Source organism: Zalophus californianus, chromosome X (genome assembly GCF_009762305.2).
Source record: "Zalophus californianus isolate mZalCal1 chromosome X, mZalCal1.pri.v2, whole genome shotgun sequence".
Lineage (NCBI taxonomy): Eukaryota > Metazoa > Chordata > Mammalia > Carnivora > Otariidae > Zalophus > Zalophus californianus.
In genome coordinates this window covers 63,588,894-63,601,004 of record NC_045612.1, presented here as the reverse complement: position 1 = coordinate 63,601,004, position 12,111 = coordinate 63,588,894, and positions in this window count along the sequence as shown.

The window sequence follows — 12,111 nt, the reverse complement described above, 5'->3', positions numbered from 1 at the left end:
TATATACACACACATACATACCAAAAAAATAAGGTTAAATACAATGAAGGGATAGAATATGACTTTAAAAATGGAAACTAAAAGAAAAAATTTCTAAAAAAGAATTGATATGATAAGAAGTTGGTTTAAAAGGAATGAAGAAAAATTAAAAAATTAAAGAAAAAAATTAAAGAAAATTTAAAAAACTAAAGCTGAAAAACTAAAGAATCATGGGGGGGAAAGCCATGAATTCTATGTGCTGTATTCCCCTAGCACTGGAGTTTTATAATTCTCATTGATTGGTAAACTTGGTCTTGGCTGGATGTTCTTGCTGATCTTCTAGAGGAGGGACCTGTTGCACTAATTCTCAAGTGTCTTTGCTCCAGGAGGAATTGTTCCACCCTTGCCTGGGGCCAGGCTAAGTAATTTGCTCCCAATTGCTCTATGTATCTTCTGTTCCCTGAAGGCTTTCTGTGCAGCTTTAGAGGATGAGAATGAAAATGGCAGCCTCTCAATCTCTGGCCCCAGAGCTGAAGGCTTGGGTCCTCACTCTTCAGTGAGCTTTCAGAGAAAAGCAGAAGACTCCTGTCTCCTTGATCTCTGGCCGCACTCTATGCTCATCCAGCCTGTGACCAAGCATTTCTGTCTCAAGCACACAACCTCATTTGGAGTCTCCAAACCCAGCAGACTCCTGCTGCACACCCCTTGCTATTCCTCTTAAGGGAGGATGGCGAGTGTCCCTGGTTCTGCATTTTGGGGCCCCTGTTTGAAGAGCAGTGACCCAGTGGTGCCATGGATCACAGTTTATGGCAATCCCATGCTGAGAGCCCACTCCTGGCGTCAATCTTTGCCGCCAGCTTCCCTGCTCCAATACCTGGGAGCTCTGCCACACTCAGGCATCCCCAGTCTTCCTGTGACCCCGAGGATTCTGAGACCACACTGTCCCAGATAGGGTTCCACCCCCACTTAGCTGCCAGAGCAACATCCCTCACCAGAGCAGACTTCTAAAAGTTCCAATTTTGTGTTCCTCTGCTGTATCAATTTCCTGTAGCCAGCTGACAGAGGATCCCTCCCCTCGCTGTCTATCTTCCCACATATCTCCTCAGATTCACTTCTCTGCACCTCTTACCTAGCAGAAAGTGGTTGCTTTTCTGTTTGTAGATTTGCAGCTATTCCTTTCTTCCATCTCCAGTTGAGTTCACAGGTGTTCAGAATGGTTTGATAGCTATCTAGCTGAATCCCTGGGACCAGATGAAATTAAGGTCTCCTACTCCTCTGTTATCTTGGACTCCTCAGGCTTATAGTTTTTAGCTTGTTTCTTTGCTTTCTTATTTGTTTCTTTTCTCTTTTCTTGGATCAGGCTTTTTTTTTTTTTTTAATAAGGCATATCTTCACAAACATCAAAACACACCTAGTTAAAGGTCCGAACACTACCAACTGCAAGTAAGGAGGAACTCAACAGAGGACTTATCTGTGAGAAAAGCAGTCACAATACAAGAACAGAGTGCACACAGCACACAACAGAAACACTTCCTTAAGCACCAAGCCTTGAACAGGGTATGACACCTTCTTAATACAATATTGCTCTCAGGAGCAGGAAATATAACAAACTTTAATAACACACAAAAGACAAAAACCCAGACTTAATGATAAGATGGAGGAATTATCCCCAAAAGGATGATCAAGAAGAAATCACAGCCAGAGATTTGCTGAAAACAGAAATAAGAAATATATATGAATGAGAATTTAGAACAAAAGACATAAGAATATTAACTGGGCTTAAAAGAAGCATAGAACACACCAGAGAAACCTTGGCTGCAGAGATAAAAGACCTAAAAACTAGTCAGGCTGAAATAAAGTATGGTATAACTGAGATGCAAAACTGATGGATGTAATCACAATGAGAATGGAAGAAGCAGAGGAAAGAGTAGGTGATATAGAAGATAAAATTATGGAAAAGAATAAAGCTGAAAAGGGGAGGAAAAGAAAACTATTAGGTCAAGATCATAGACATAGGGAAATCAGCAATTCCACAAAGTGCAATAATATCTGTACCATAGGATTCCTAGAAGAAGAGCAGGAAAAAGGGGGCAAAAGGTTTATTTGAACAAATTATACCTGAGAACATCCCTAATCTGGGAAACAAACATTCAAGTCCAAGAGTAACAGAGAACTCCCCTCAAAATCAGCAAAAACAGGTCAACACCAAGACCTATCATAGTGAAACTTACAAAATACAAAGATTCTTTCAAGAGGCTTGAGAGAAAAGTTCTTTAACTCACAAAGCTAGACACATAAGGTTAACAGCAGACCTGACCACAGAAACTTAGCAGAACAGAGTAGAAGCATAATATATTCAACATGCTAAATAGGAAGAACATGCAGCCAAGAATACTATAACCAACAAGGCTGTCATTCAGAATAGCAAGAGAGATAGTTTCCAAGACAAGCAAAAACTAAAGGAGTTCATGAACACTAAACCAGCCCTGCAAGAAATAGTAAAACAGACATGTTGAGCAGGAAAGAAAGACCAAAAGGAACAAAGACTAAAAAGGAACAGAGAAAATCTGTAGTGACTTTACAGTTAATACAATGGCAATAAATTCATATCTATTGATTACTCTGAATGTAAATAGACTCAATGTTATAATCAAAAGACATAAGGTATCAGAATGGATTAAAAAAAATGACCCATTGATATGCTGCTTATAAAGGACTCATTGTAGAACCAAAAGCACTTCCAGATTGAAAGTGAGGGGGAGGAGGATCATCTATCATGCTAATGGGCATCAAAAGAAAGCTGGAGTAGCCATACATATATCAGACAAACTAGATTTTAAACCAAAGACTGTAAGGAGAGATGAGGAAGGACACTATATCATAATAAAGGGGTCAATCCAAAAACAAAATCTAACAGTTGTAAATATTTATGCCCCCAACTTGGGAGGAGCCAAATATCTAAATCAATTAATAACAAACTTAAGGAAATTCATTAATAATAAGACAATAATAATAGGGGACTTTAAAACCCCCTCACAATAATGGACAGATTATCTCAGCAGAAGATCAACAAGGAAATAAGGGCTTTGGATGACACACTGGACCAGATGGACTTCACAGATATATTCAGAACATTCCATCCCAAAGCAACAGAGTACACATTCTTCTCTACTACACATGGAACATTCTCCAGACTAGATCACATCCTGGGTCACAACTCAGGTCTCAACAGATAGAAAAAGATTGATATCATGTCATGCATATTTTCAGACAACAATGCTATGAAACTTGAAGTCAACCACAAGAAAAAATTTGGAAGGATCACAAATACATGGAGGTTAAGGAACATCTTTCTTAAGATAGAATGGGTTAACCAGGAAATGAAAGAGGAAAAAAATTCATTGAAGCAAATGAAAATACAAAAGTCCAAAATCATTGATGCAGCAAAGGCTGTCCAAAGAGGGAAGTATATAGCAATACAGGCCTTCTTCAAGAAGCAAGAAAAGTCTCCAATACACAACCTAAACATACACCTAAAGGAGCAAAAAGAACAACAAATAAAGCTTGAATCCAGCAGGAGAAGGGAAATAATAAAGATTAGAACAGAAATAAATGGTATAGAAATTTTAAAAAAAGTGGAATAGATAGACAAAACTAGGAGCTGTTTCATTGAAAGACTTAATAAAATTGATAAAGCCCTAGCCAGGCTTATCAAAAAGAAAGGAGAAATGGCCCAAAACACCACAGAAACACAAAAAAATCATAAGAAAATATTATGATAAATTTTATGCCTACAAATTAGGAAATCTGGAAGAAATGGATAAATTCCTAGAGATGTATAAACTACCAAAACTGAAACAGGTAAAAAGATAGAAAACCTGAACAGACAAATAACCAGTAAAGAAATTGAATCAGTAATCAAAATCTCCCAATAAAGAAGACTCCAAGGCTGGATGGCTTCCCATGGGTATTTTACCAAACATTTAAAGAAGAATTAATACTTGTTCTTCTGAAGCTGTTCCAAAAAAAAAAAAAAAATGGAAGGAAAAATTCCCAACTCATTCTATGATACCAGCATTACCTTGATCCCTAAACCAGACAAAGGCCCCACTAAAAAAGAGAACTATAGACCAAGATCTCTGATGAACATGGATGCAAAAATTCTCAACAAGATACTACCTAATCAAGTCAAACAGTACATCAGAAGGATTATTCACAATGATAGAGTGAGATTTATTTCTGGGCAGCAAGGATATTTACTATCCATGAATCAATCAACTTGATACACCCCATTAAATAAAGGGTAAGAACCATATGATCTTCTCAATAGATGCAGAAAAAGCACTTGAGAAAATAGCATCCATTCTTGATAAAAAACCCTCAAGAAAGGAGGGATAGAAGGAACATACCTCAACATCATAAAGGCTATATACAAAAGACCCACAATTCATCTCAATGGGGAAAAGGTGACAACTTTTCCACTAAGATCAGGAACACAAAAGAGATGTCCACCCTTACCACTGTAATTCAACATAGTACTGGAAGACCTAGCTTCAGCAGTCAGACAACAAAGAGGAATAAAATGCATCCAAATTGACAAGGAAGAAGTCAAACTTTCACTCTTCACAGATGACATGATACTCTGTGTAGAAAACCCAAAAGACTCCATCCAAATTTACTAGAACTGATCCATCAATTGAGCAAAGTTACAGGATATAAAATCAATTTACAGAAATCTGTTGCATTTCTATACACCAATAATGAAGCAGCAGAAAGAGAAATCAAAGAATCAATCCCATTTACAATTGCACCAAAAACCATAAGATACCTAGGAATAAACCTAACCAAAGAGGTAATAGATCTATACTCTGAAAACTATAGAACACTTATGAAAGAAATTGAAGAAGACACAAAGAAATGGAAAAGCATAACATGCTAATGGATTGGAAGAAAAAATATTGTTAAAATGTCCATACTACCCAAAGCAACCTACACATTTAATGCAATTCCAATCAATATAACACCATCATTTTTCACAAAACTAGAACAAACAATCCTAAGATTTGTATGGAACCAGAAAATACCCCGAATAGCCAAAGTCATCTTGAAAAAGAAAAACAGAGCCCAAGGCATCACATTCCCAGACTTCAAGTTTATCACAAACTTGTATTCATCAAGAGAGTACTGGCACAAAAACAGACACATAAAGGCACCTGGATGGCTCAGTCGATTAAGCGTCTGCCTTTGGCTCAGGCCACGATCTCAGGGTCTTGTGACTGAGCTCCACATTGGGCTCCCCACTCAGCAGAAAGTCTGCTTCTCCCTCTCCCTCTGCTCCTCCCCATCACTCATGTGTGTGCTCTTTCTCTGTCTCAAATAAATAAATAAAATCTTAAAAAAAAAAACAGACACATAGATCAATGGAACAGAATAGAAAACCCAGAAATGGACCTACAACTGTATATTCATCTAATCTTCAACTACGCAGGAAAGAATATCCAATGGAAAAAAGACAGTCTCTTCAACTCATGGTGTTGAGAAAACTGGACCACTTCCTTATACCATACACAAAAATAGACTCAAAATGAATGAAAGACCTACATGTGAGACAGGAAACCATCAAAATCCTAGAGGAGAAAACAGGCAGCAACCTCTTTGACCTCGGCTGGAGTAACTTCTTACTAGACTTGTCTCCAAAGACAAGGGAAACAAAAGCAACAAAGAACTATTGGGACCTCATCAAGATAAAAAACTTCTACACAGCAAAGGAAACAATCATCAAAACTAAAAGGAAACTGACAGAATGAGAAGATATTTGTAAATGCATATCAGATAAAGGGCTATTATTGAAAATCTATAAAGAACTTATCAAAATCAACCCCCCTAAAAATGAATAATCCAGTCAAAAATGGGTAGAAGATATGAACAGACATTTCTCCAAAGAACACATACAAATAGCCAACAGACACATGAAAATATGCTCAGATCACTCATCATCAGGGAGATACAAATCAAAACCAGAATGAGATACTACCTCACACCTGTCAGGATGGCTAAAATTAACAAATCAGGAAGCAACAGATGTTGGCGAAGATGCAGAGAAAGGGAATCTTACACTGTGTAAGTGTAAGAAAGGAAAACAACTCTTACACTCTTGGTGGGAATGCAAACTGGTGCAGCCACTCTGGAAAACAGTATGGAGGTTTCTCAAAAAGTTAAAAATAGAATTACCCCATCACCCGGTAATCACACTAGTAGGTATTTACCCAAAGGGTACAAGAAGACTGATTTGAAGGGGCACATGCACCCCAATGTTTATAGCAGATCTGTCAACAATAGCCATATTATTGAAAGAGCCCAAATGTCCATCAGCTGATGAATGGATAAAGAATATGTGCTGTAGGGCGCCTGGGTGGCTCAGTTGGTTAAGCGACTGCCTTTGGCTCAGGTCATGATTCTGGAGTCCCGGGATCAAGTCCCACATCGGGCTCCCTGCTCGGCAGGGAGTCTGCTTCTCCCTCTGACCCTCTTCCCTCTCATGCTCTCTATCTCTCATTCTCTCTCTCTCAAATAAATAAATAAAATCTTTTTTTTTAAGAATATGTGCTGTAGATACATGGTGGAATATTATTTAGCCATCTAAAAGTGTGAAATTTTGCCATTTGCCACAACATGGATAGAACTAGAGTATATTATGCTAAGTGAAATAAATCAGAGAAGGACAAATAGCATATGATTTCACTCATATGTAGAATTAAAAAAACAACTGATGAACAAAGGGGAAGGAAAAATAAAATAAGATAAAAACAAAGAGGTAAACCATAAGTGACTCTTAATTATAGAGAACAAAGTGAGGCTTCCTGAAGTGGAGGTGGGTGGGGGATAGGCTAAATGGGTGATGGGCATTAGGGAGGGCACTTATTGGGATGAGCATTGGGTATTATATGTAAGTGATGAATCACTAAATTCTACTCCTGAAACTAATACTACACTATATGTTAACTAAAGTGAATTTAAATTAAAAAATGAAAACTGAGAAATCATAAAGAAAAAAAAAGAAAAAGTCAAACATGAAGTTAAGAGACTTTAATAAAGACCTTAGGAGTGGAAATGGAAAGAATGACCTGGAAATATGGAGGAGAGTGAATCATTAGGATTTGGTGGTCATTTGATTATGGAATGTGTGGTAGAAAGAATAGATACGAGTACTCTCAAGTTTTTTGTCTTGAGTAACTAATGGATGATTGTGCCATTCCTATGAGAATGGTAACATGTGTCAGTTCAGGTCCTCCAGGAACAAGATACTGATATGGAGTAATAATTATTAGATGCTTATTTGGGGAAAATACTAATAAATGATATAAGGAAAGGGAAGTGGAATAAACAAGGACAGCATTCAGATCACAATATGACCTGACACTTATAAAAGCAGAAAAAGAAGAAAGAATTATTAGATTGAAAGCACCTCAGACTTCAGTGAATCTTTAAAAATTTCAGGCATAATTATAGATTTCAGAGCAAATATTACCTATTATAGGGTCCCACATTAGCAAAGATGTCTCAGACTTAATATTTGTGCTATATCATTCATTGGCTAGAAGCAGCCCAGGAAGAGCATAGTCTTATTTTAGGCACTGAGATGGATCTCAAAGATATAGCACCTAGAAACTCCAGTTTTTTTCTTGAAGGGAGATTATGGCTACCACACATGGAGTAGTAGATCATGTTTACTGGCAGGAGTGCAATAAAGAGTAATAGATATACTCAGTTTTGGACATATCAAAATTCATTTTCATGGGAGCTGCTTTACAATTGGATATACAGGTTTGGCACTAAGGAGAGTGACCAGGGATAGAGATGTATATTTGGGATTAATCAGTTTAAAGATGACAGCTAAAGCAATATGATAGATAAGACTCTATAGAACAAAAGTATAAATTTATACTGGATAATTCACTGTCTTTTAAAATATGTCCACAAATTCTTTTATACTCCTCTCTTTAATGGTTGGAATCTAATTCCTTTCCCCGTTAGTGTGGGTAGGACTTAATGGGGTCCTTACTTACTAGGTAGTTAATTAAGACTGAATGACTTATTTCATTCACTAATATTAGTATTGGTATTGAGATAAAATCACATACCATAAAATTCACTCTTTTAAAATGCACAATTAAGTGATTTTTCAGTATATTCACAAGGCTGGGCAACCATCACCACTATCAAATTACATAATTTTTTCACTTCAAAAAGGAATCCACACCCCTTAGCCATAATTCCTCAAACCTCCTTCACCCAGCCCTTGGAAACCGTTAATCTACTTTCCCTCTGTATAGGCTTGCCTATCCTAGATATCTCATATAAATGGAATCATATGACATGTGGCTTTTTGTGCTTGTCTTCTTTCACTGAGCATGTTTTTAAGGTTAACCCATGTTGTAGCATGTATTGATACTTTGTCCCTTTTTGTGGCTGAATAATACCCCATTTTATGAATATACCACATTTTGCATATCCATTCATTATTTGATGAAAATGTACATTGTTTCTACTTTTTGACTATTACAATTATGCTGCTATAAATATTTGTGTACAAAATCTGTGTGAACGTGTTTTCAATTAATTGGGATATATACCTAAGAACTGAGTTGATGGGTCATATGGTAATTCTTTGTGAATTTCTTTGAGGGACATCCATACTGTTCTCCAAACTGGCTACACAACTTGGGTTTGTTAAATCTATAATCGATGCTCAGTAAAACTCAGCAAATACAGCACAAAGCTCTACAGCTCAGAGTGAAAGCTTGCCAGCAGTACAACTGAGAAAGCATGCTAGCCAGAAAGCAGCTGCTCAAAGTGCATTGTCACCAGCAGGTGGGAGACTGAGTTTCCAAGCCAAAGCAAAAAAAAAAAAAAAAAAAAGAGAGTGAGAGAGAGAGAGACCCTAATGGTGGTGATAATTGCTTATATATCATGCTTACAGCAGCAATTTATTACAGACATATGGCAGAAACAGGATGGACCCCTCCAACTCAAAATCTAGTTTGGATGTCAAGAATGATGATGCCACAAATAAACCAAGAGAGAATGATAAATATATATATACATAATGACACTTTCTGGGGATGCCAGAGCAAGCTTTTCAAGCATGTTCAAAATGGCTGGATAGATCGAAAAAGGAAGCTGGCTTGCAGTTTTTACAGTGATTAAGAAGTGAAGGTTCTCATGTATAAACAGAAGCCTTATGCTTTAAAACCTCATACCAGGGCACCTGGGTGGCTCAGTCGTTAAGCGTCTGCCTTCAACTCAGGTCATGATCCCAGGGTCCTGGGATCGAGTCCCACATCAGGCTCCATCCTCAGGGGGAAGCCTGCTTCTCCCTCTCCCACTCCCGCGCTTGTGTTCCTGCTCTTGCTATCTCTGTCTCTGTCAAATAAATAAATAAAATCTTAAAAAAATAAAAATAAAAAAAAAGACTTCATACCAATGCCAAAAGTGGGAGCATCCAGGCTGTCTTATCAGCTTTCCCAGATGTTGAGCAGAAGTAGGGATGAGGCTTAAAAGCTGTCAGAACTAAAAAAATAAAAATGTAGAGTCAGACTATCACATTTAAACAGTGTGTACAGATTCCATAGAATTTTCTATATACCAAATCATGTTATCTGCAAAAAGACATTGCCATTTTTTACTTGTCTCTTAACAATTTATGTGCCTTTAATCTGTTTTTCTTGCCTAATTGCACTAGCTAGGAACTCCAGGAAATTCTTAAATAGAAGTGGAGAAGGTGTCAAGAGTGAACACCTTTGTCTTGCTCCTGATCTTATGAAGGAAGCTTTCAGTATTTCACCATTAAATACAAAGTTAACTGGTAGTTTGCTGTAGATTCCATATACCAAGCTGGAGAAGTTTCCTTTTGCTCCTAGTTTTTGAGTTTTTTTTTTCTTTTTTAACATGAAAATGCTATTATATTTTGCCAAATGATTTGTCATCATATATAACATTATAATTTGTTTTATTGTCCCTTATTTTATTAATATGGTATAATGCATTGATTGCCTTTTATTTCTTTTTGTTATCTTATTGCTGTGGCTAGGATTTCAAGTACAATGTTGAATAACAGTGGTGATAGGGGACATCCTAGTCTTGTTTCTGACCTTAGGGGTAAAGCTCTCAGTTTTCCACCATTGAGTATGATGTTCACTGTATGGGTTTTTCATGTAAGGCCTTTATTATGTTATGATATGCTCCCTCTACACCTACCTTGCTGAGGGCTTTTATCATTAATGGTTGTTGGACTTTGTCAAATCTGTTTTCTGCATCTATTGAAGTGATTGTATGTTTTTTTTATCCTTTCTATTATTGATATGTTGTATCATGTTGATTGATACATGAATATTGAACCACCCTTGCATCCTGGGAACAAATTCCATTAGATAATAGTGAATGATTTTTTTTAATGTACTGTGGAGTTCTTTTACTAGTTTTTCATTGAGGATTTTTGCATCTATGTTCATCAGAGATATTGGCCTGTAGTTGTATTTTTATGTGGTGTCACTATCTGGTTTTGGTATCAGGGTGATACTGGCCTCACTGAATACATTTGGAAGTTCTACTTCTTCTATTTTTTGGAATAGTTTGAGAAGAATAGATATTATCTCTTATTTAAATGTTTGGTAGAATTCACCTGTGAAGCTGCCTGGTCCTGGACTTTTGTTTGTTGGTTTTTTTTTTTTTTTTTTTTTGAGTACTGATTCAAGTTCTTTGCTGATAATTGTTCTGTATATGTTTTCTATTTCTTTCTTCTTCAGTTTTAGTAGCTTATATGTTTCTAGGAATTTATCCATTTCTTCTAGGTTGTCCAATTTGTTGGCATATCATATTTCATAATATTCTCTTAAATTGTTTGTATTTCTGTGGTGTTGGTTGTTATTTCTCCTCGTTCATTTATGATTTTGTTTGAGTACTTTCTCTTTTTTTCTGGATAAGTCTGGTTAGATATGTATCAATTTTGTTTATATTTTCAAAGAACCAGCTCCTGGTTCCATTAATCTGTTCTATTGCATTTTTTATTTTTTAGTTTCTATGTTATTTATTTCTGCTCTAATATTTCTTATTTCCTTCATTATGCTGGCTTTAGGCTTCATGTGTTCTTTTTCTAGCTCATTTACATGTAAAGTTACATTCTTTAGTTGAGATTTTTCTTGTTTCTTGAGGCTGGCCTGCTTTGCTATATACTTCTCTCATAGGACCGCTTTTGTTGCATCCCAAAGGTTTTGGACCATTGTGTTTTCATGTTCATTTGTTTACATGTATTTTTTTATTTCTTCTTTTATTTCCTTGTTGACCCATTCATTGTTCAGTAGCACGTTATTTAACCTACATTTATTTGTGGTCTTTCCAGATTTTTTCTTGTGGTTGATTTCTAATTTCACTGTGTTGTGGTCAGTAAAGATACCTGGTATTACTTCAATTTTTTGGATTTGTGGAGACTTGTTGTGTGGCTTAATATTGATCTATATTGGAGAATGTTCCATGTGGACTTGAAAAAAAATGTGTATTCTGCTGTTTTGGGATAGAATGTTCTGAATATATGTGTTAAATCCATCTGGTCCAGTGTGTCATTCAAAGCTACTGTTTCCTTGATTTTCTGTTTGCATGATCTGTCCATTGATGTATATGGTGTTTTAAAGTAACCTATTATTATTGTATTACTATTGATTAGTTCCTTTATGTTTGTTATTAACTGTTTTATATGTTGGGTGCTCCCATGTTGGGCACATAAATATATACAATTGTTATATTTTATTGTTGAATTGTCCCCTTTATTATTATATAATATCTTTTTTCTCTCTTCTTATCATCTTTGCTTTAAAGTCTATTTTGTCCAATATAAGTATTGCTATGCTGGTTTTCTTTTGACATCCATTTGCATGAGGAGTATTTCTCCATCCCTTCATTTCAAATCTGCAAATATTTTTAAGTCTGAATTGAGTCTCTTGTAGGCAGCATAAAGATGGGTCTTTTTTTTAATCCATTCTTTCATTCTATGTCTTTCAATTGGATCATTTAGTCCATTACATTCAAAGTAAATATTGGTAGATACGTATTTATTGCCATTTCATTACTTAGTTTGTA